Source organism: Lepus europaeus, chromosome 1, assembly GCF_033115175.1.
Source record: "Lepus europaeus isolate LE1 chromosome 1, mLepTim1.pri, whole genome shotgun sequence".
Taxonomy (NCBI): Eukaryota; Metazoa; Chordata; class Mammalia; order Lagomorpha; family Leporidae; genus Lepus; species Lepus europaeus.
The window spans coordinates 134,340,908-134,365,195 of NC_084827.1; positions in this window are offsets into that span (position 1 = coordinate 134,340,908).

The window sequence follows — 24,288 nt, forward strand, 5'->3', positions numbered from 1 at the left end:
GATGAGCCGGAGCTTCGCACCACAGATGGGGTGACATGGACAGCCCGTGGGCACCTGGAAATCTGCGGGGCCTTCTCTGGGGCTGGGGCAGGGGCTGGAGGGCGCTATCGCCATTTGGCATCCAGAGTCCCAAATGTGTAGGAAACACAAGCCATTGCTCTACCTTCAATTCCAACAGCGCCCCCACTGGGGCACCCAGGGTCTGGAGGCCCTACCCATCCCTGAAAGCTGGGTTTTTAAAAACTTCTCATCTGTGACTCCTTGACTCATTTACCTTGAGCTTAGGTGGCTGCATGTAGAAAACAGAATTTACATGATATACTTCTGGAGTTGCTATGATATTAAATGAGATCATGTAAGTGAGATTATCCCTTATTTGGGGGTGAGGAGCATTAGAAATGACAAACTTACTGGAGGAAGTTTATTAAAATGCTTGCAGGGGCTGGCGCTGTGACGCAGCGGGTTGATGCCCCAACCTGCAGCACCAGTATCACATATGGGTGATGGTTCGAGTCCCAGCTGCTCTTCTTCCGATCCAGCTGCCTGCTAGTGTGCCTAGGAGAGCGGGGAAGGATGACACAAATCCTTGGGCCCCTGCATCCATGTGGGAGACCTGGAAGAAACTCCTGGCTCCTGGCTTCGGATTGGCTCAGTTCCGGCCATTGTGGCCATCTGGGGAGTGAACCAGCGGGTGGAAGATCTCTCTCTCTGTCTCCACCTCTCGCTGTAACTGTCTTTCAAATAAATAAATAAATCTTTTTTAAAAATGGGGGTGGCTGTGGCACAGTGGGTTAAAGCCCCAGCCTGCAGTGCCGGCATCCCATATGAGCACCAGTTCAAGTATTGGCTGCTCCACTTCTGAGCCAGCTCTCTGTTATGGCCTGGAGAAGCAATAAAAGATGGCCCAAGTCCTTGGGCCCCTGCATTCTCATGGGAGACCTGGAAGAAGCTCCTGGCTCCTGGCTCAGGATCCGCTCAGCTCTGGCCATTTCAGTCATTTGAGGAGTGAACCAACGGATAGAAGGCCTGTCTCTCTCTCTCTCTCTCTCTCTCTCTCTCTCTCTAACTCAAATAAATAAAATAAATCTTTAAAAATAAATTAATAAAATGCTTCCCAGTTTCCCCCTAGTTGTTCACTTACTCATTTAGTCAGCAAATGCATACATAGTACTTATTCTATAATACGCAGTGTCGAGTTCAGACACTGCGTCATGACAGGGTCTCAAGAAATACAATGACTCTATGTTCATTTTTTTAAAATGTATTGTATTATTTGATGAGCAGGATACAGAGAGAAGGAGAGACAGAGACAGAGATTTTCCACCTGCTGGTTCACTCCCCAAATGGCTGCAATGGCAGGAGCTGGGCCGATCTGAAGCCAGGAGCCAGGAGCTTCCTTGGGGCCTCCCACACAGATGCAGGGGCCCAAGCCCTTGGGGCCATCTTCCACTGCTTTCCCAGGTCCATTAGCAGGGAGCTGGATTGGAAGTGGAGTAGCCAGGAAGTGGAGTAGCCATATGGGATGCTGCGCCACAGGTGGTGGCTTTTACCGGCTATGCCACAGTGTCAGCCCCTTTTCTGAAATTTTCTGGTAGCTTTGTAGAACGCTTCCTCTCCGGAGCCAGTCTGTCTTTCTCTTAATGTTGTGCTAGAATAACAATCTGGAATGGTTTTGGAACAGCTTTATACCTGCTGGACTGTTGGCAATCCTCCCATGGATTTTTTAAAATCCAATAACTCTGACTGTGAAGCACGCCTTCTGAATTGTAGCCATTGCCTGTGCTCCTGCTCCTGAGATTAAACAGTACCTGGTGGGTGAGGATGACTAACTGGATGTTTCTGCTGTCAATCACAAACGGATGGAAGATGAGGCACGCCTCAGAATGAACAAGAAGAGGCAGGGCTTCCCTTCTCCTAGCTACAAGCATAGGAGATGTAAGTGTAAGAACTCGACAATGCTGGGGCCGGCACTGTGGCGTAGTGGGTAAAGCCGCTTCCTGCAGTGCCAGCATCCCATATGGTCACCAGTTCGAGACCCAGCCGCTCCACTTCCCATCCAGCTCTATGGCCTGGGAAAACAGTGGAAGAAGGCCCAAATGCTTGGGCCCCTGCACCTGCGTGGGAGACCCGGAGGAAACTCCTGGCTCCTGGCTTCTATAGGCCCAGCTCTGGCCATTGCAGACATTTGGGGAGTGGACCAGTGGATGGAAGACCTCTCTCTCTCTCTCTCTCTCTCTGCGCCTCTCTTTCTCTTTCTGTGTAACTCTGACTTTCAAACAAAAAATTTTTTTTTGACAGGCAGAGTGGACAGTGTGAGAGAGAGACAGAGAGAAAGGTCTTCCTTTGCTGTTGGTTCACCCCACAATGGCCGCTACGGCTGGTGACCTGCGGCCGGCACACCGCGCTGATCCGAAGGCAGGAGCCAGGTGCTTCTCCTGGTTTCCCATGCGGGTGCAGGGCCCAAGGACTTGGGCCATCCTCCACTGCCTTCCCGGGCCACAGCAGAGAGCTGGGCTGGAAGAGGAGCAACCGGGACTGAACCGGCGCCCTAACCGGGACTAGAACCCGGAGTACCAGCGCCACAGGCAGAGGATTAGCCTAGTGAGCCGTGGCGCTGGCCTTCACTTTGTCTTTCTAAAAAGCCACGAGCTTCTTGCTAATAAGGTCTTGTGTCTCTTTATCTTTCCTCATCCCTGTTTCTAGCACAAAGCACTTGCTGAGTTACGTGTGCATTGAAGCCTTTCACAATATTATCTTTCACTTGATGAGTTCACCTGAGAGCCTTCTTTAAAATCGGCTCCAAGATACTTAAATAGAACTAGTAGGATGCCTTGCTCTTCATCGTTAAGTGGTCGCTGCAGTTTCTAGGTCAGAAAATAGGTTGCAAGCACAGACCTGCAAAAATCAGCACCATCATCACACGTAGTCAATCAGGAAACCCTGAAGGGACCTTGAACGTCAGGCAGCTCCCTCGATTTTCTGTAAGAAAACTAGAGCCCAGGGTGACGACGTAGCTTGCCTGGTGTCACGCGCCTCACAAGGTCTAGGTGGCATCACTGTGACTCGTGCTTCTTGGTGCCAATCTTATGCATCTCTGAATCACACAGCTCGTAGCTCCATGGATAGATGGGGAGTTGATAATATTTATTTGTATCTTATGTTCATAAAACACTCTGAAGCTGTAGTTGGAGTAGAGAATTTTTTACATATCATAGATTACTTAATTTTATGAGCATTGAAAGCCTTAAAAGTTATAGAGTAGTAGTTCTCAAACCTGGCTGCAAAAATACCTAGGCCTTGTCCCCAAAACCAGGCCAGTGGAGCTTAGGCATTGGCATTTAAAAAAAAAAATTCCCCAGGGGCAGGCGTTGTGGCATAGCTGGTAAAGGGGCCAACTTCGACACCATATCCCATCAGGCTCAACTTCATTAAGCTCCCTGCCAATGGCCTTGGAAAAGCAGCAGGACATGGTCCAAGTTCTTGGGCCTCTGCACCCACATGGGAGACTTGGAAGAAGCTCCTGCCTCCTGGCTTTGGCCTGGCCCAGCCCTGGCTGTTACAGCCATCTGGGAAGTGAACCAGCGGATGGAAGGTCTTTCTCTCTCTCTCCTTCTCTGTAGCTCTGATTTTCAAATAAATAGATACATTTTTTCTAGAAAAAAAATTCCCCAAATTATTATTTTATTTCAGTCAGGATTCAGAATCAATGCCCTTAAATTTTAAATTAATTAATTTAAAAATATTTATTTATTTATTTGAAAAGCAGAGTTACAAAGGGAGAGAGATCTTCCATCTGCTGGTTCACTCCCCAGATGGCCGCAATGGCTGGAGCTGGGCCAGGGGTCAGGAGCTTCTTCTAGGTCTCCCATGTGTGTACAGGGACCCAAGCACTTGAGCCATCTTTCTCTGTTTTCCCAGGCACATTAACGGGGAGCTGGATTGGAAGTGGAGCAGCCGGGACTTGAACCAACACCCCTTTGAGATGCCGGCACGGCAGAAAACAGCTTAACCTGCTGTGTCATAACACTGGGCCCTAATTAATTAATTTTTAAAACTAAAAATTATTTTACTTTTTTACAAGGTTTTTATTCATTTTCTAACCCTTTTCTCCATTCCCCCAAAATCTCCCCCACATTATTCTATGATTAACTGGAAGCCGCAGTTCTTAATTTGAGTTTCACTAACGACCAATGGGAACGCACTGAAAACCTTTCATTTAAATTAAACACAAAAGACATCACCACCTGCTGGGAACAAAACAGTAGTGCACGATTTTAGAAAATAGCCACAGAATCACGTGATCGGCAGGAAGCGCAAGTTCATATCTCAGCCACCAGAGGGAGCTTTACCTACAAGACGCTTGTCCTTTGTGTCCCAGATCTCTTTCTTAGTTACATTGTTAGGAATGGGCCTGGGTTCAACCAATTTAACTTGAGCTGCTGCCTTCGTAGGAATGGAGAACAACGAGTCAATTGCCTGGTTATCTTTTTAGCGGTGAAGCCTCACAAATTCACAGCTCAGCCTTTCTTCTTTGGGCTCATCTCAGTGTGCCCGGTTCTTATGGCCTATGCTTTACAGCCACGTTTACTTTGCATTCCTCGTCTCTGAGCCCCGTTAGATCACCGCGTCGTGCAAGAGAAATGCCTCTGCTGTCACGTGCCCTCTAAAGGTGAAAAATGTGTCGGCCGTGGCTGAGGTCGGTGTTCGGAAGGCACCGTGCCATCCTCGCACAAGCACTGCACATCCCTTCCCTTACTTTATAATTCTGAGACGTAAGATGTCGTCACTGTGTCGTAAACGATGATTGCGTCGCCTTGTTCCTGGAAGCAGCAAGCAAACAGAACGCTTTCTTGCCTTGGCAGTTTCTGTAATTGTACACACAGCATTAATAGGGCTGCGGCTAGAATGCACTTGTAGGGATTGCACCCATGCTACCAGCGTCTACGCAAGCACGCCTGGGAGCGAGTCGGCACCGGAGCACCAGCCCAGGAGCAGAATCGGTGACTCCCCAGGCAGCCTTTGCATTTTCTTTATGTGATGTTGTCTATACTCGTCGTAATATTGTGCCATTTTTACCAGCTAGTTAAGATCTCCTTGTATAAACAGTAGCAGAATATATTCATGTCAAAGATAATCACTCCTATAAACGGTTTCTTTGTCAGGTATTCATTAAAGTAGGTTTCACATCAAAATGATAGTCACTAATACAGGGCAAACATCTTACCCGTTTGGCAGTTTAACATTTTTTAAGCGTTTTATTAGAACGATATAAAATCCTCAGCCTATAATGTGTCACCATAACAGCACAAGACCTGTTTTCTTGAAGACACCCAAATGGCAGACACATGAAGTGGAATAATCTGTGTCTCATATAAAATCATAGGAAGCACAGCAGAGACCTTTCTCCGTGGCTGCCTCTGAAATTAATTATTCAAATTATCTACTTGCGCCAGTGCTATACTCTGTAAACAGGGTTCCGCTTCCTTAACACTGGCCTTCAGAAATTCATTTTGCTACCAATTCCCTAAATAAAAGCTTCTCCCCCGCTGATGTTTACCAGTCTGGCCTGCCTCAAGCCCTGGCATTTTGCTTCAGGACTGGAGGTTCCAGGAATAAACACAGCGCCCGCTACGTTTCCCCGGGATCAGATATGCGAGTGTTGGGAGCATCGTGATGGGGAGCGTGGGTGACAGAATTTCACAAAGGCGCCCACACAGGAGCCTTCCTGCAGGGGGCGAAGCAGACACCATTTTGTTCCAAAGCCGTGCACAGCCTCCCCCAGCTTCTCAGGGAAGCTTTCAGACGCCACGGTTGGCTGTTGTTTTTTTGTTTTTTGTTTTTTCCTCCCTCTAAACCTGAAGGGATATGAGGAAATTTTTGGAGGACAATCTGACTTCAGATGGTGGGCAGGAAAATACAAAAGGGCAAGAATTGAGGTCACAGTTAGACCCCTGAGTTTGAGGTAGTAAAGTGAGAACACTAGCCCTGTGTGTAGTCCCACAAGACTGACGATCATTAAATCAATGTCCGTGCAGACACAAGCCCCCAGCCTCAGAGGACGTCATAGGACACCCTTGTTTGCTCTGGCAGAGGGGGCCTGGGGCTGAGCTGTGACTCCCACCCTCTAAGCTGACCCCTGCCTGACCAGTTACATGTGCAGCACTGGGTGCATTGCAGGGTTGGACATGAGCTGGGGCTTTGTTCTTTGGCAAGACAAAGCACATCTGTAAGGTCAGGGTTGGCTTTCAGAACTGGAACCTGGATTTAGTGTCACTGCTTACAGTACTTTAGGGAGAGGGCCTGGAGACCCCTTCACCCCCGTGACACGTTGTTGTCTATAACCTGGGTACTATCCATCTTCATCCTTCGAGGGGAGAGTCCGTCTATTCCATTCTATTTATTGTATGATTGGCTGATTGATTTGAAAGAAGGAGAGAGAGGTCCTTCTTCCGTCTGCTGGTCCACCCCCCAAATGGCCACAGCAGCCAGGAAGGGCCAGGCCCAACTCAGATACCAAGAACTCCATCCTAGTCTCCTATATGGGTGGCAGGGGCCCAAGGACTTGGTCCATCATCCTCTGCCGTCCCAGGGGTGTTAGCAGGAAGCTAGATTGGAAGTGGAGTAGCGGAGACTTGAACCTGCATGCAGCTTAACCCCAGCCAGATGTTGTATTTTTATTGTGGCAAAGTACACGTAATATAAAATGTACCTTTCAACCATCTTAAAATGTACACTCCAATGGCATTGCGTATATCTGCAAAGTTGTGCAGCCATCACCATGATCTACTTCCGTAACTGCTGGTCCCCATCCAGAGTTCCTGATTCAGTAAGTGTGGAGAGGTCCCTGAGGACTTGCCTAACAAGGTCCCCTGCGATGCTGGCTAGAGGTCACACATGGACAACATCCATTCGGGGTGATTCTAAAGAAATTATGCCTTGACCACATTTGCTGACATACCAATAACCTAATCACACTTCTGCAAATCAGGATAAGTCTGTGTGGCATCCTTAAAAATAAATAAATAAATAAAAGAATCGGGGCCAGTGCTGTGGCATAGCAAGTAAAGCCGACATCTGTGGTGCTCGCATCCCATATGGCTGCTCCACTTCCCATCCAGCTCTCTGCTATGGCCTGGGAAAGCAGTAGAAGATGGCCCAAGTCTTGGACCACTGCACCCACATGGGAGACCCGGAAGAAGCTCCTGGCTCCTGACTTTGGATCAGTGCAGCTCTGGTCATTGTGACCATCTGGGGAGTGAACCAGCAGATGGAAGACCTCTCTCTCTCTCTCTTTCTTTCTCTCTCTCTCTCTCTGCCTCTAGCTCTGCCTCCCTGTAACTCTTTCAAATAAATAAATAAATCTAAAAAAAAAAAAAAAAAAGCAGCAGCAGCTCTGGCCTTCACTGCCTCCCTGTGGAAGCATCAATACTTTTCACAAATAATTTTAATCTAAAAAGCCAGTTAAGAACCTAAAACCTGTTCATTAAAAATAAGATTCTTTTTTAAAATGTTCATATCAAAGTTTGTAAATTGCTGTCATAGATTTAATTTTTAAAAATATGTCAAAACACTGACTAAGCTCTATTAATACCATTGTTTAATGGCCTGGGCTTCAATTAGAAAACTGATTCAGGGGCACAGCCTGCTGGATGTTTTTGATATTGCAAAGGAAAAAATCGCCTAAGAAGTTTAATTTTTGTTTCCCTTTGCGTTGTAACAATATCTTTCCATGTTCCCTTACAAGAATGCTCTAATGTGGCCAGCACTGTGGCTTAGCGGGTGAAGCCACGCCTGAAGGGCCGGCACCCCACATAGGCCCCAGTTCAAGTCCTGGCTGCTCCACTTCTGATCCAGCTCTCTGCTATGGCTTGGGGTAGCAGTAGAAGATGGCCCAAGTGCTTGGGCCCCTGCACCCACATGGGAGACTTGAAAGAAGCTCCTGGCTCCTGGCTTCAGATCAGCCCGGCAGCAGATGGAGGATCTTTCTCTCTCTCTCTTTCTGCTTCTACCTCTCTGTAACTCTGCCTTTCAAATAATAAATAAATGAATCTTAAAAAAAAAAAGAATGCTCTAATGGAAATATCTTAGTGTTGAATGGTTCAAGTTTTTTCTTTGCCTTGAGATCTTCCTTGGGCAGGTTATTCAAGCTTCAACTTCCTACTCTAAATAATGCAATAACCCAATAACCATCGGGCAGAATTGTCTCATAAGAAGTAAAACCCATACATCCCTAGCACAACACTGGGCTCATTGTAGAAAGTATGTTTTATGTGTGTGTGTGTGTGTGTGTATATATATATATATATGTTATATATATGTATATGTACATATATATGTATATATAAACAAATAAACAGAAAAACAAATCTTTTTCTGTCCTTTCCACATGAGTCACCCAAACTTCATTCTGCTTTGAAGCAACACCTTCCAGAGCTGCAGGGAGTCTAGGTTAGTGCTTCCCTGTCCTTGACTCCAGATAGTCCTATAGTTTAGCACACAAAGAAGGGTTAGGCAATGGAAGAGTTGCGTAGTTTTTGCAGGTGTTAGAACTTAATGACGATGTGAGACTCCTGGTTGAATAATCTCCAGTAAGTAAAAATGTTAAGTCTATACCCTGCACTGACATGCAGTTGGTTTCTTGCCGTGCCGGGAGAGGATACCTGTGAACTGGTCCTTACCTAAGATGAATGCAGAGAGTGGGCCCACATGAATGTCAAAGCCCACGCTATGAGATCTCTGGACACCGGCTCTGCTAGAAAGTCCCAGCTTGAGGCGCCAGATCTGCCTTGTGATTCTTCACAAGGCCATGGTGGTCTCGCTGTGCGTGGGAACAGGTTCGCTCATGTTTCCTGTTATTGCTTGTCGCTCAAGCAATCCAGAGATGAGGTTCGGTCATCTACAGCAGAGCCCAGGAATCTGCATGAAAACAAGTGTTCCAAGAGATTCTGACGAAGGCGTCGGAGGGTTGCACTGTGTAGAACACATCATGCACTGACAGATCCAACAGGAGTGTTCTCTGCTTCGGCTTCGCAGTTACTGGAGTAGAATCCAGCGCTGTGTTTAATTGGGAACCTCCCTGAGTATCAGAGATGACGGCCAGGGGGCACTGTGGTGCAAATTAAATGTGCCTTCTGGGTTCTAATGCTACAAACTGCGGCAAAAGGCCATTACTGGAGGTGAAACTATTCCTGCCTCCTTCCAGCTGTCCCATTGTTAAATGAGTCAGCTGTTCAAACCAACCCAGGGTCCAGCACAGAGGTGCACAAAGCAGGCCTGCAATCCATGTGTGTTGAACCACAGTCACAGATTGGGAGCTCACTGGGGGTTATATTTGCTTGGCCCTGTATTCATGACCAAGCAGTCGTTCAGGGGGTCTGGGGAAGTTTGAGTGCTGGTGTGTCCAGAGGAAACTGGCTGTATTTTCAGAACATAGCTCGGGCTCCCCACCATTCCTCATGGAAGTTGCTCAGAAATCCATGGACGTTCTTCAGTGAAAAGGAATGAAATTCGATTTAATGCGTTGGATAATCATGTGAGTATTAGATACGGTCTGTTATTAATGACCACGTCTTAGGGAGTGGCATTCGTAGGATCTGTTTTTCTAACTTGGGCAATACTGATCAGTGTTCTTCAAGTAAGGTGAACTGAGTTACACAGGTCGCATGGTCGTTCCCTCTACACCTGATCAATAAACACAGATTGTTTCACTTTTGATTGCTCTGTAAAAACTATTGATGCTGGATGACATTTTCTTGTCTTCCAGGACCACAACACAAAATTATTGATTTCTAGTCCTTGCTCAAGTCAGGAATTGGTGAGAGTGTTATCACTCAGATAAACCTTGACTTCGGTATCTTGCAGTCCCATTTGGAAAAACATTACCCATTAAAAAACTACAAATAGGGGCCGGCGCTGTGATGCAGTGGGCAAAGCTGCCAACTGCAGTGCTGATATCCCATATGGGCACCAGTTCAAGTCCCAGATGCTCCACTTCCAATCCAGCTCTCTGCTGTGGCCTAGGAAAGCAGTAGATGGCCCAAGTCCTTGGGTCCCTGCACCAGTGTGGGAGACCCAAAAGAAGTTCCTGGCTCCTGGCTTCAGATAGGCCCAGCTCAGACCATTGTAGCCATTTGGGGAGTGAACCAGCAGATGGGAGATCTCTCTCTCTCTTTTCTTTCTTTCTTCCTTTCTTTCTTTCTTTCTCTCTCTCTCTCTCTCTCTCTACCTCTCTCTCTCTCCCTCTCTGCCTCTGCCTCTCTGTAACTCTTTCAAATAAAATAAATAAATCTTTAAACAATTATAAGTAAATTTTTAAAATTAGTTTGATTTTTAAAAGAAATAATGATTTTAAACTTAACAGAAATTTGTATCGCATTCTCCTATTTACTATGAATTTTAGACCACATGCATTTAATCTCTACTTTAAGAGAAACTGCTATTAAAGAAGAAATGTAATTACAGAACTATTACAGAGTATCTGCTTCTAAGAGAGGCAATCATAGAAATGTTTATGGGGCTTAGTGCAACAATCAGGTGTCATGCCATATTCCTCCTATGCCATATAGTGGAAGACCTAAATGGTTTTATCTGATTTTGTGCAGCTTGTTTACCATCAATTTTTCCAACATCTCATTTGTAGCAAATCAACCACATTATACTTAGTAAATGGTGCATATCATATTATAGGAGGAAAATAAAACTGACAAAGAGAAAACAAAGTACAAACCATGTCTTAGGTTGCAAATAACTTTATGGCAGGATCTACTCAAGTTTCCAGCTCACATCACTGATGACATCAATGACAGATTCAATGGATACAATACAGGCCATTGCCAATACTGGTAAATCATTCTATCATGGTATGATGGCACAACCTGACTCATTCAGGCAAGAACAGTCTAAGGATAGAATTCCTGGATTTAACTGGAATCTAAGGCCATTCCCAAGCTGTTTCCTGCCCTTCCTCCTCTCTGTCTTTCTTGCTTCTCTGATGAAGTTTTGCTCAGCTTTCCAGAGTCCTCTAATTCCACGACCTCTTTAAGTTGTTGTCCATCTGCCTACAACACACACGCACAAATGCTGGTGGACAAAGATTGTGTGGTCTTCATCTTGAATAAATGAGTCACCACTACCTACATCCAACTCCCTGCGCCTGGGCTGGGAACAGAGAGCTGTGGCGTAGATGTGGAAGGAAGGCACAGGCAAAGGCAGGAGTGGCGGAGTGCGAGCTCAGCAGGGGGAGCTTCCCTGAGCGTACAGAATGCGCACCACCCCACTTCTGCACCTTCTCCCTTCACCCTCAGTCTTCATCTCTCCTCGTGTCTCATCCTGAAGAGACACACTGACTTGGTGTTAGGAATGTGACTCAATTCTACTTGTACTTGCTTAGTGAAAGCAGCGATGGTTGCAAGGGACCCAAGGGCTAATAATGACAGGGCATGAGTGAAGAAAAAAAAAAAAACTGCACGACTACCCTTGGGCTATGGTGCATATTCGTAGATGAAGCTATCTCGGGTCCAGTTGCAGGTAACTGACCTTTCTGGGGGTTCCCTTTTACTGGCTCAAGGTAGGCATGAAGGCTCCTCCCATGTCCCAAAAGAAACAGTCTCCCTTCCCAGCATGCCTGGGAGAACCATCATTAACTGACCCTGCAGTCTCCCAGAGCTGTTTCCTCTCCAAACGTTGACAGCGCTTACTAATGTCCTATTAGATAGCGTCCTGATTCCCCATCCCCTTTGCAGAGGTCTCCTGATTACACACAGCCTAATACACAGTGTTTCCCTCCAGAGCTCCTTGGGCAACACTCTGAGGGCCTCAAAATAAGGCGCTGATAAATATTCTGAGTCTGGGTGACTGAAAATTGACGATAAACTTATTTTCATGTTATCTGCTATCTCTTATCTCACATGCACCCTCGGATCTCTCACTCAGAGTGCCTCCTTTTCCCTCAACCCTGTCCCTCTTTCCTGGGGTGTTACCTTGCAACAAAGTTCTGGTTACCCAGCTCTGCCAGAAGCACTGTGGGAACTAAAGGCCAGTGCAGAAGGAGGTAAACAGACAGAACCCTATGGCTCTGAGTGGACTCCACATTCAGAGACTACAGAGAGAAGAGGAAGCAATAAACACAAATTGCACCAGAGCTGTTAGGGTCATAAAGTGTATTGCAACCCTACTCCAAATCAAGGCCTGCCTAGAACTAACAGAAACTGTCATTAGCACCATCCCCTTTACTTCCTAATTGCAGACATGAAAGTCACAGTCCTTCTCGCTCTGCCCTCTGGCCTAGGAAGGAGAGAAGCAACTTAAATCCCCGGGAGGTTAAAATCACCATTTTTCAGGTTGACAAGTTTCAGTTTATCAAGATGCCATGTGTTCAGCCTGAGAGAGTGCATAGCAGGAGTTTTCCTTTGTGCATCAATGTATGAAATACCTGCGATGTCTATAGGGCATGGATGAGGCCACAACCAGGAGATTATTTCAAGCCAATTGCAGACTGAGAGAACCGCACACGAAGAAGGGTTCCTAGTGCTCTCTGGTCCCACCCCCAAAGAGGGCAATCTCTGTATTTTCAATGGATTCAAGCCAAGAACTTTTCTTTTTTTTTTAGAATTTCTCTTTTTTTTATTTTTTTTTTTTTGACAGGCAGAGTGGATAGTGAGAGAGAGAGACAGAGAGAAAGGTCTTCCTTTTTGCTGTTGGTTCACCCTCCAATGGCCACTGCGGCCGGCGCATCTCGCTGATCCGAAGCCAGGAGCCAGGTGCTTCTCCTGGTCTCCCATGCGGGTGCAGGGCCCAAGGACTTGGGCCATCCTCCACTGCACTCCCGGGCCATAGCAGAGAGCTGGCCTGGAAGAGGGGCAACTGGGATAGAATCCGGCGCTCCAACCGAGACTAGAACCCGGTGTGCCGGCGCTGCAAGGTGGAGGATTAGCCTGTTAAGCCACGGCGCCGGCAAGCCAAGAACTTTTCAACTCTTGGTTTCTCTTTCCTCCTCTGCCCAACATCCAATTGGACTGCACATCTTGCTGGTGTAGGAGGTAAGTTCTTCCAAAATACATCAAAGCCCTCCCCTTCACACCCCTCTAGTAGCACTGAGCTGATCTAAGCCTCACCAGTCCCTTTAGAACCATTGCCACAGCCTCCTACCTACGCTCCCTGTTCCCTTCCTTGCCTCCACCGGCTTCCCCCTCCAGGCTATTCACCCAGCAGCCAAAATGATGTTGGCAAATATGTCATCTAAGGTAATAGAGTTTCTGTAACAAGGAAGTCCCCAAGTCTGAGTAATATCAATTTCATTCTTCATTCACCTAATACTCCCATGTAGGACCCTTGTCAGTGCCAGGCTGGGACAAGGCAAATCCCAGTCATCTTTACTTTTTTTTTTTAAAGGGGAAGGGTTTATTGGGGAAAACCCTACAGACCAGAGTGAAGGGGCGGTGAAGGAAAAAAGGAGAAAGAGAATATAAGAGAGAAACAGAGAGGGAAGGAGCTAGCAAGGATAGAAGATAGAGAAGAGAGGAGGAGAGAAGCCAAGAGTAGCCAAGAGAGCACAGGAGAGAAGGACCAAGAGAGAGCCAAGAGAGTCAACATCCCGCTGAAGGGCGAAGAGAGAGTGAAGCAGGTGCACCTGCTCCTTCAATGCCTCTGCCCCAGAGGCACCTGTCAATCAGTCCTGCTCACATTCCTGTGGTGAGATTTCATCCATGGCCTCTCTAGAAGCAAAGGAAGACCCTCGCTGGGCAGCAGCTGTCTGCACCGACCCCACGGCTCTGGGAGGCTTTAGTGGAACTCGCCAGCTGTGAAAATGTAGGGCAGGCTTTGCTATGCTTCAGCTTAGAACTCTCCGGGAGCTTTGCACCTGCCTCGATGAGAAACCCAGAGCCTCCAGGTCCTCATGATCTGACGCTGTTCTCTATGTCTAGACCATTTCCTCGCCAGGTCATATCATTGACTCTCTTTCAGCAGTCTTAACTGATAGAGGGTGGGATCCGGGAATACTCACTTTAAATGGACATCCAGAGACCCTCCTGCAGATGGCCAATCAGACACAATGGCACAGTGATGAAAAGCATGGACTCTGCGGCCAGAGACACCTGGGCTCATGACTGACACCAAATCTTCAACCCTGGGCAGCTTTTATTTAAAAAAAAAAAAAAAAAAAAAGACGATTTATTTGTTTGAAAATCAGAGGTGCAGAGAGAGAGGGAGAGGAGAGAGAAAATCTTCCATCCACTGATTCACTCCATGCATGGCTACAACAGCCAGGACTAAGCCAGGTCAAAGCCAGGAGCCAGGAGCTTCTTCTGGGTCTCCCACCTGGATGCAGGGCCCCAGGCACTTGGGCCATCTTCCACTGCTTTCCCTAGGCCATTAGCAGGGAGCTGGATCAGAAGTGGAGCAGCCAGGACTCAAACCGGTATCCAAATGGGATGCTGGCATCACAGATGGTGGGTTTACCCACTATGCCACAGCTCTGGCTCCAACTTTGGGCAATTTGCTTGCCCTTCTTAGGGCTCACTTTCTATACCCATGAGATAGAGGTAAGGACATCAAGCACTTCATATGGTTGCTATAAGTTAAGTGAGGTCAAGCTAAGTGCAAAGCATTCAGTCTGGCACATAGGGAGTGGCACCACAGAACACCTATAAATGCACACGCAGCCTTAGAAAAGGTAGGCATGGCACAGGGCAAAAGGAAATGTGAGCAAATGAATGCTAAATGAGGAAGTGATGTGATTCCTGTTGAATGGTTTGTATGTTGCTGGGGTTTGGCTATGAGTATATTTCCCAAAGGAGTGCATTCCCCAAAGGCTCTTGTGCTAGAAGCTGAGTGGATACAGCAAGAGTTGAGAGGTGGTGGAGTTTTAAGAGGTAGAGCCCATTGGAAGGTGATCAAGATAGGTGAGGTCACCAATCACCATGATTGCTTTTTTTTTAAGATTTGTTTATTTATTTGAAAGAGTTAACAGAGAGACAGAGGCAGAGAGATAAAGGTCTTCCATCTACTAGTTCACACCCCAAATGGCCATAACAGCCAGAACTGAGCTGATCTGAAGCCAGGAGCCAGAAGCTTCTTCTGGGTCTCCCATGCGGGTGCAGAGGCCCAAAGACTTGGGCCATCTTCTACTGCTTTCTCAGGCCATAGCAGGTAACTGGATCAGAAGTGGAGCAGTCAGGACTTGATCCAGTGCTCATATGGGATGCCAGCACTATAGGTGGCAGTTTAACTCACTACACCACAAAGCCAGACCCCTTGTTGATCCTTTTCTAAGAAAAAGAATAACAATCACACAAACAAATTAGAAAAGAATTACAGAAAGAATATGAAAGAAAAGAAAACGATTCACAATAAACTAGCAGAGCCTTGAAAGTCCAAATTCCTTTCCTCTGACATCTCTGGTGTTTTGCCAGAAATGCTTATATAGAAACAGCAACTTGACTTCCCTCCCCAACTGCAATTGTGCTACAGCCTCCAGCAATGCCCACAGAGGCCCATGCAAATAAGGGAACTGAAACTTAAGTTTCATTTACTTCACAGTAGATCTACCCTGCTCTGATTAAGTGTTTCTCAGCCGCGCTCAATGCTTCAGGGTGGGGGAAATCTAATATCCACTTAAACAAAGGCCATGTCCTCCTGTTTGCAAATTCAGGGTGCATCCTTCCTTGAAGGTAGAGGGGACCAAACACTGTTATGAGGAAAAACAAAATCCCATAGAGGACGGTGACCCTGGCAGTCATGACCTTGGGGTGGCTCAGAGAGGGCTGAGTCCCTGAGCTCTTCCAGAATACTTTGCCCCACTCCTATTGGTACAGATACTGCCTTAAGCTCCAGTGGTACCTTCAGGAAGTATTTGCTTTCTGTGGTTTCTTCCATAAGCCTTACAGACTCATTGTCCTCGGCTCCACCCTGCTGTATGCACCCCAGGAGGCTAACCCAGACAGATAGTTGGCTCTCATCATGCCCAGCTCGTGGATGGGTTTGGCCATTGGGAGGTACCAGCCAAAGAAGAGCAAGATGGGATATTTCTACACCTTGTTCTCTGTGTTGGCTGCAGCCTCTTCTCTTAATCCTCTCCTTACAACCACCCTCCCCAAGGCCTGGAAACAGCTCCATCTCCTTGATTTTTAGGCCTGGGAAGGTAATGGTCCCCCAGTCTCCAGCCAGGGAGACTGTGCAATCCTTTGTTGGCTTCCTTTAAGATGTAGTTATTTGTCTGAAAGACTGAGCGACAGAGAGAAGGAGATACGGAGAGAAAGACAGCTTCTATCTGATGACTCACTTCCCAAATGCCTGTAATAGCCAGGGCTAGGTCAGGCTGGACCCAGGAAAAAGGAACTCTATTCTGGTATTCCATGTGGGTGGCATGGACTCCAGAACTTGAGCCATCATTTGCTGGCTCCCAGATGCATTAGCAGAAAACTGGATCAAAAGTGTGGGGTAGCCGAGTCTCAAACTAGGCACTCCAATATGGGATGTGGGAGCCCCAAGAGGTGGCTTAGCCCACTATGCCACAACCCCTGCCGTTTGCTAGTTTTCTGCTCACACTTCTGTAAATACTTTCCCTACCAAGGAACCCAGTTTGAACACCCACCCAGTTTCTGCTTGGACCCTGATTGATACCATGATATAATTATCAGAGGAAAGAGAGCCTTCAAAAACTTGAGCTTTTGTTTCCAAAATTAATGGATGAGTGAAGAGAAGTAAAGAACTGGAGATGACACTGAACGTAGCTGCCAATTTACTGTGACAAGCGTGTCTGGTTCTTCCCTCCTGGCAGGTGGTGTGCAGGGAGAGCAGCCCCCAGTAAAAGATGAGCATGCAGCGCCATGGGTGTGAGAACCCGGCTTCTCTGTCTACAGGCCACATGTTCCTCCAGCCAGGGAGAACCTTCTAAAATGAGCAAGACTCTTCTATCCATTTGTGGGGTTATTGAATTTTCTCTGATTTCAATATTTGCAAAGATGGGAAAACATGTACAGGGCACATCAATTTGTCAGAATATTCTGTTGAGCAAAATATGCTCAAAACTTTCCCAGGGTCCATTTCTTTCTTTTGACCAACAGAGAACCAAGCGTGGTCTTTCTGTGGCAGACCTACAGATACCTGAAGACAGGTGCCCAGTCACCCTAACTCTGAGTGGAGGCACTGTTGACACATGTTATACTACTCTAGTGCTTTGAATGGCCGGTTCATGAATGCACCTATGAGACTACGGTGTCCAAAAGTGGACATAATGATCTAAATGGACTTTTGCTTGAAATAACCATACAACACTCAACAAGATTTGCCTCATCATTCTTCCCCTGCTCTTCAAAGAAAATGTCTTTTCTCTTACTTCTGAGACACATTTAAAATTAATCCTTTCTCTTCAACACCCACAGCTGCTACCTCCTTTAACCATACTAAAATTATCTTCTCCTCTCACATCATTTCCTATTTCAAATGCCCCTTTTATAGCTGCTCATGGCTTTTTTCCATCAGATTCAAGTTTCTTGATTTTACTGTTACTGCCTGACCCCAATCAGTATTTTTACTGCTTCGTGATTTTCTTGTTCTCTTTTCTTCTCTACAACTTTGTTCCCTGTCACCTCTACTGAATATACTACTGATTTCACACTGTGTTTTTGAAATATTCAGTTATTTTCATCTTTTTTCCATTTAGGAGTCTGTTTTATATAACCACTTCATGTTTCAAACTTAGAGGAAACCCACAGACGCGCACACAATCTAAATGACCATTTCTTCATCAAAGTTCATGAACGTCCCCATTTCAGTGCTTTGATCCTATTCTCTGAATTAAATAACCCATAATAAGCTACTAGAAACAAAATCATATTTCATAATATTGCATGATAATGTGAAATCCTGTATAGTGATGTAAAACATAGAACTTGAAGTAACAGAAGTAACACTTGAAATAACATTGGTTTACAGTTCTCTCACTGAAAGATGCATCGTATGAATCATTCAGATTATATATAAAACTCTTCATAGAATAGTTGTCACATTAGTCTCACCTACATTTAGCTTTAATCATTATAAGGGAAACCTACAGTTCAGGTCCTTGAGCTCTGAAGAAAACATAATCTATGCCCTTGTTTTGAAGGATGGGATTGAACTAAGAATTCAGTATTGAGAATTTTCCATCTATACCTGTGCCTGTCTCTGGACATAAGCCAAGTTAAAAAAAAATCTAACTAGAGATACAAATATTGATACATAATGTCACAATATTGTCTACTAGAATTCCTTAAGTTATATTTATACCACATTTTTATTGAAGGAGCTCAAAGTCCTCCATAGATATGATCTTTATAATTCTCCCAACAGTCTCTCTAAGCATGCAGATAGCAGAAGAGATTATATTGCCTCTTTCCTGAAGAACCATCCTTTAGGTAGAGGTAGCAGGCCTTATCCCTGGAGTCATTCCTCTTGACAGATTGATGGCCTGCCTTAGGTCAAGGTCACATATTAAGGTACTAGGGTGCCAAGAAAAGAATCCTAGTTTAATGATCTACCCATGAGATCTGGCTGACTTCCATATACAAAGTCAGCCCTAAGACACTGCAGAATATGATACTGACTAAAATTCTGTCTACATAAGCTGAGTTTTCTATTCAAACTTTTAAGGAAAGGAACCAAGCATAGAAGTATTATCTGAATGCTAGTCACACAGTAATGCTCTCTCAGACCCCAGGCTTCCTTTGCGCAAACTAGAAGACCAGGTTGTCCAGCAAGACCTTATAGATTTGTCCCCACCTGCCTCTCAGTTGCTGTCCCAAACCCTTGTCCCATTCTGTATATTCCTAATAAACAATAATTTCACCTGCTATTGCCCCTGCACTGTAATTTCTTTTTTAAAAGTCAATAAAGTTGCACTCACAGCTCTCTTTTATTCTACAAATCAAATGGCGTTTGGAAATAATGCTGGGCTGTGACCCCTGAGAAACGGCCTTCCCCACCCACCCTGACCCCAGAGCAGGAAGGGTGAGCCAACTTGTGGCACCTCTGCCTGTGGGCTCTCTGTCTTCCCAAGGTCATAGTATCTGAGGAGGAGCCCTTTTCTTCTCTGAATCGTTTGGCTGATGCTTCGTCCATTTCTCATTTCTCTTATTATTGCAGTTGCTTGAGGTTATGGCTGCCTATTCTTCCTTCCTACCCTGTTTTCCCATAGATTTCTTGGAAATAGCCTGTCTTGTTGACTCTTCTCTGCTCCAGACTTCTGAATGTGTACCCTGTATTTCAGGTGTTCTGTAGGTCTGAAACTTTCTAAAATAAAAATGGAGAAAACCTGTGTTTAGATACCTGAACTCTTGCCCAGTCGTGGCTCCTAAAGCTGTTTCTCCACACTTGTTTCACTTGCTTGGATTCCTGACCTCATGTTCTCTCTGAACATAACTATTACTGGAACCTCTTTCCTCTGACTTTTGACTGACCCACCTGTTCAGCCAACTTTCTTGGTTCTACATGAGACAGCTGAACCATCCAAGCCCTCTTATTGCACATACTCTCCAAATAGGCAGAGCCAGACCATGGCATAATGTAATGTAAATTAGGTGAGCTCTGTGTTCCAGTTGCCTTATATCTGTATATGAACTTCTCACTCAGGCCCCTGCCCAACACATACAGGCACATACCTCTTGTATAAATTGAATTGTGTACCCCTACCCATTTCTATATGTTGGAGTCCTAACCACTAGTACCTCAGAATGTAGCTTTCTTTGGAGAGAGGAGATTTTCAGAATTAAAATGAGGTCTGTGGGGGTAAGCCCTAATCCAATATGATTAGTGTCTTATAAAAATTGGAGATTTGGCTGACATCACGGCTCACTAGGCTAATCCTCCGCCTGTGGCGCCGGCACCCCGGGTTCTAGTCCGGTCGGAGCGCCAGATTCTGTCCTGGTTGCCCCTCTTCCAGGCCAGCTCTCTGCTGTGGTCCAGGAGTGCAGTGGAGGATGGCCCAAGTGCTTGGGCCCTGCACCCCATGGGAGACCAGGAGAAGCACCTGGCTCCTGGCTTCGGATCAGCGCGGTGCGCCGGCCACGTATGTCCTAGTATGTCAACAAATTCCTCATTTTCTCCAGGGTGTAGGTCAGTGAGTAAAGGTACTCTAATCTAGATAAGACATCCGAAAACTTCACACACACACACATACACACAGATATTATCATATTAGTCACAGTCAACTTTTGACCTCCTTTGCTGCTTTGCCGACACTGGAAATTCTGAGACCAGAATGGTGTGTGTAAAGATGCTTTTCTGGTTCTATTTGCCAAGGGAGGAGGCAAGGCAAATGACTGATCTTGTCTCAGCCTGCAGAGAGGTGAAGAAATGTCTGCACGGAAGATTGGGTACACATTTGTCACACACACCCAAGGAAAAGCATTTGGCAGGAACAAGCAACAAGGTGCAGACACACAGAAGTACTGTTTTCTGTAGCTAGAATAATGATGGCCCTTGACATCCAGTTTTAGAGAAAGTGTTTACCTATTTTTAAGAGATGAAAGTGGTATCCTAAAGTGGAAAAGATGAATCTGAGTTTCTAATTCGCTTCAAAGCTTTCAAAGAAGACTGCTTGTTTTGGTTTTGGTTTTGGTTTGTTTTTGTTTTGGCTGTGGAGGTGAGAAGCGGTGGTATACTCCTGTCCTTTTGGACAACCCTGTTAGATGTAGATACTGGAGTTTGTGACTTCCCAGGATGGGTCTGTGAACACAATGTGTCTTGGTATTTGTGGAGCTAAACTCTTAGAGCAGAGAAACACATTGTGAGTTACGGTTGAGAGTCAAGGGGTAGGACAGTGAGCGCTTGAATCCCTTCTCTTCCAATGTGAGAAGTGATCAGGTGAAACAGAATCTCATTTGAAGGCAGATGAGCAGCTACAGGAAAGGTCAAACCTTTTCCTGACCTGTGAACAGGGCTGCCTAGCCTGAGACCTGAAAGCTATTTCAGCCAGTGGGAATCTCTCGGTTACTTCTTTTAACTCTTTCCAGGGCATCTCTGTTCAAAGTGCTGTGCTCCCTCGGGATCAGATTTCTGCCCAGAGGGAACAGCAGTGCAGTGGCACATAACAGACCGGCAAACCATGTAACACATCACTTCCCTCATCTCCTGGGACTCCCACTCGAAGGTAGAAGGGAAATTGCAGCTGTTCTTTGACTCCTACTACCCATATGGCCTAAGTGGGAATAGCAGTATTTTTAAACACTTCGTCATGCATTCCGTGTGCTTGACATACAAAGAGAAGCAAATTAATGGGGATGTTACTTAACTTTTAAAGAGATTAAGAGGAGATTTAGCCTAAGAGAAGAGTTGGAGATGGAGGTAACAGATGGCCACAGAGCCATCGATCTTGGCTCATTAGGAGTAGGAGAGAAAGAGTCCCTGGGTTCTTGGAGCAGCTAATTTCCAGGGCTACCAGTCTTTCTTGATTGCTTGTCATGCTTTTCTTCACCCATTCAATTAATGTTTTGGTGTGCGGGACCCAGCATCTCCACTTCTAACATGCTTCATGCAGGTGATTCCAATGCCTCCCAGTTCTCCTCCTCCTGGCTCATTTTTCAGACTGACGTACAGGATACAAAGATATTCACTGCAGAAACCGGAGGCAGCTCAGGCCCCTGGGCGAGGGCAAGGGTGACACAAGGTAGAACCCACAGGCTGGAAGGCATCACCCCAGGCTGTCATCATCCTTCTGTGTGGCCATCCCTGTGCACCCTAGAATTCTCCATTGCCTCTCTGCCTCACCCGCTGCCTGCTGTTCTCCCTCCACAGGAGCGTCGAGGGAGGCGGAACCTTATTCATGCTTGTGTTTGCCAAACTGAGTGGCACAGCACTTGGCTTGTAGTCAACAGCAGCACGTGTTTTAGTAGAGCCTCATAACCTGGACCCCACCCCAGGAGCCAGAATGAGGCAGTGCACAGGGGGGACTTTGGAGGACAAAGGCTCATGCTCAGGTTGGAAGTTGCCCTTTGGACCAGCTCAGGACAAGACCAGTGAATGGCAAGAGATGGCTCCTCTGGGCCATGGATGACACAGAGGCCACAGTTTCTCCTCAACTGTGTCGAATCTTGGCTACAGAAGGACAGTGCCATGAACAGGACAAGAAAATGGGACTTTTCCAGGCCCGGCACTGTGGCACAGCTGGTTAACGCCCTGGCCTGAGGCGTAGCATCCCATATGGGTGCCGGTTCTAGTCCTGGCTGCTCCTCTTCCAATCCAGCTCTCTGCTGTGGCCTGGGAAAGCAGTAGAAGATGGCCCAAGTCCTTGGGCCCCTGCACCCACGTGGGAGTCCCAGAAGAAGCTCCTGGCTCCTGGCTCCTGGCTTCGGATAGGCACAGCTCTGGCCATTGTGGTCATTTGGGTAGTGAACCAGAGGATGGAAGACCTCTCTCTCTCTCTGCCTCTCTTCTCTCTGTGTAACTCTGACTTTCAAATAAATCAAATAAATAAATCTTAAAAAAAAAAAAAAGAAAGAAAATGGGACTTTTCCAAGAGGGCTGCCTCTGGGCCTGTCCCAAAGAGGCATGTCAACACTAGCTATGCACTTCTATCCAAATTATGAATTCTCAGGGGTAGGGTGCTGTGGTATAGTAGGCTAAGCATTGGCCTGCCCTGCCAGCATCCCATATGGGGCCCCAGTTCGTGTCTCGGCTGCTCCTCTTCTGATCCAGTGCTCTGTTAAAGAGCTTGGGAAAGCAGTGGAAAATCTTGGGCCCCTCACTGGGAGGCCCAGATTAAGTTCCTGGTTCCTGGCTTCAGATTAGCCTGGCTCCAGCTGTTGCAGCCGTTTGGGAAGTGAACCAACGATGGAAGACCTTTCTATCTCTTCCTGTAGCTCTGCCTCACAAATAAATAAATAAATAATCTTTTTAATAATAATAATAAATTAGGAATTCTCAGCCTGGAATTATAAAAAAAGAAAAAGAAATGTGAATCAAGAGGAGACCTTACAAGTTAACTAAATCCTCCCGGACTCCTTCTATGAAGCCAGCACCACCTTAATTCCTAAACCTGAAAAACATACAAGAAAGAAAGAGAACTGTAGACCAATTTCCCTGATGAACAGATGCAAAAATCCTCAACAACATACTAGCCAATCAAATGCAATCAGAAATATCATTCACCCTAACCAAGTGAGATTTATCCCTGGTAGGCAGGAATGGTTCAACATTTGCAAATCAATCAATATTATATATCACATTAACAAATTGAAGAACAAAAACCATATGATTATCTCAATAGACTCGGAGAAAGCATTTGATAAAATACAACACCCTTTCATGATGGAAACTAAGCAAATTGGATATAGAAGAAACATTCCTCAGCACAATCAAGGCAATTTTTGACAAACCCATGGCCAGTGTCCTATTGAATGGGGAAAAGACGGAAGTGTTTCCACTGAGATCCGGAACCAGACAAGGATGCCCACTCTTACCGTTGCTGGTCAAATAGTCCTGGAAGTTTTAACCAGAACCATTAGGCAAGAAGAAGTAATCAAAAGGACACAAATTGGGAAGGAGGAAGTCAATCTATCCATATTTGCAGATGACATAATTCTATATAAAGGGGATCCAAAAGACTCCACTAAGAGACTGTTGGAACTCATAGAAGGGTTTGGTAAAGTGGCTAAAATCAGCACACAAAAATCAATAGTCTTTGTATACAAAGACAACGCCATAGCTGAGAAAGAATTTCTAAGATCAATCCCATTCACAATAGCTACAAAAGAATTCAAATACCTTGGAATAAATTTAACCAATTATATCCAGAGCTTTCCGATGAGAATTACAAAACATTAGAGATTGAAATAGAAGAAGACACACACACAAAAGGAAAAATCTTTCATGTTAGGATTAGAAGAATCAATATCATCAAAATGTCCATACTTCTGAAAGCAATTTACAGATTCAAAATACCAAGGACATTCTTCTCAGATATAGAAAAAATGATGCTGTGATTCATATGGAAACACAGGAGACATGGAATAGCTAAAGTAATCTTATACAACAAAAACAAAGACAGAGGCATCACAATACCAGATTTCAAGACATATTATAGGGCAGTTACAATCAAAACAGCCTGGTACTGCTACAAAAACAGATGGATAGACCAATGGAACAGAATAGAAAAGCCAGAAATTGGGGCCGGTGCCTTGGCGCACTAGGTTAATCCTCCACCTGTGGCACCAGCATCCCATATGGGCTCCAGTTCTAGTCCCAGCTGTTCCTCTTCCAATCCAGCTCTCTGCTGTGGCCTGGGAAAGCAGTGGAGGATGGCCCAAGTGCTAG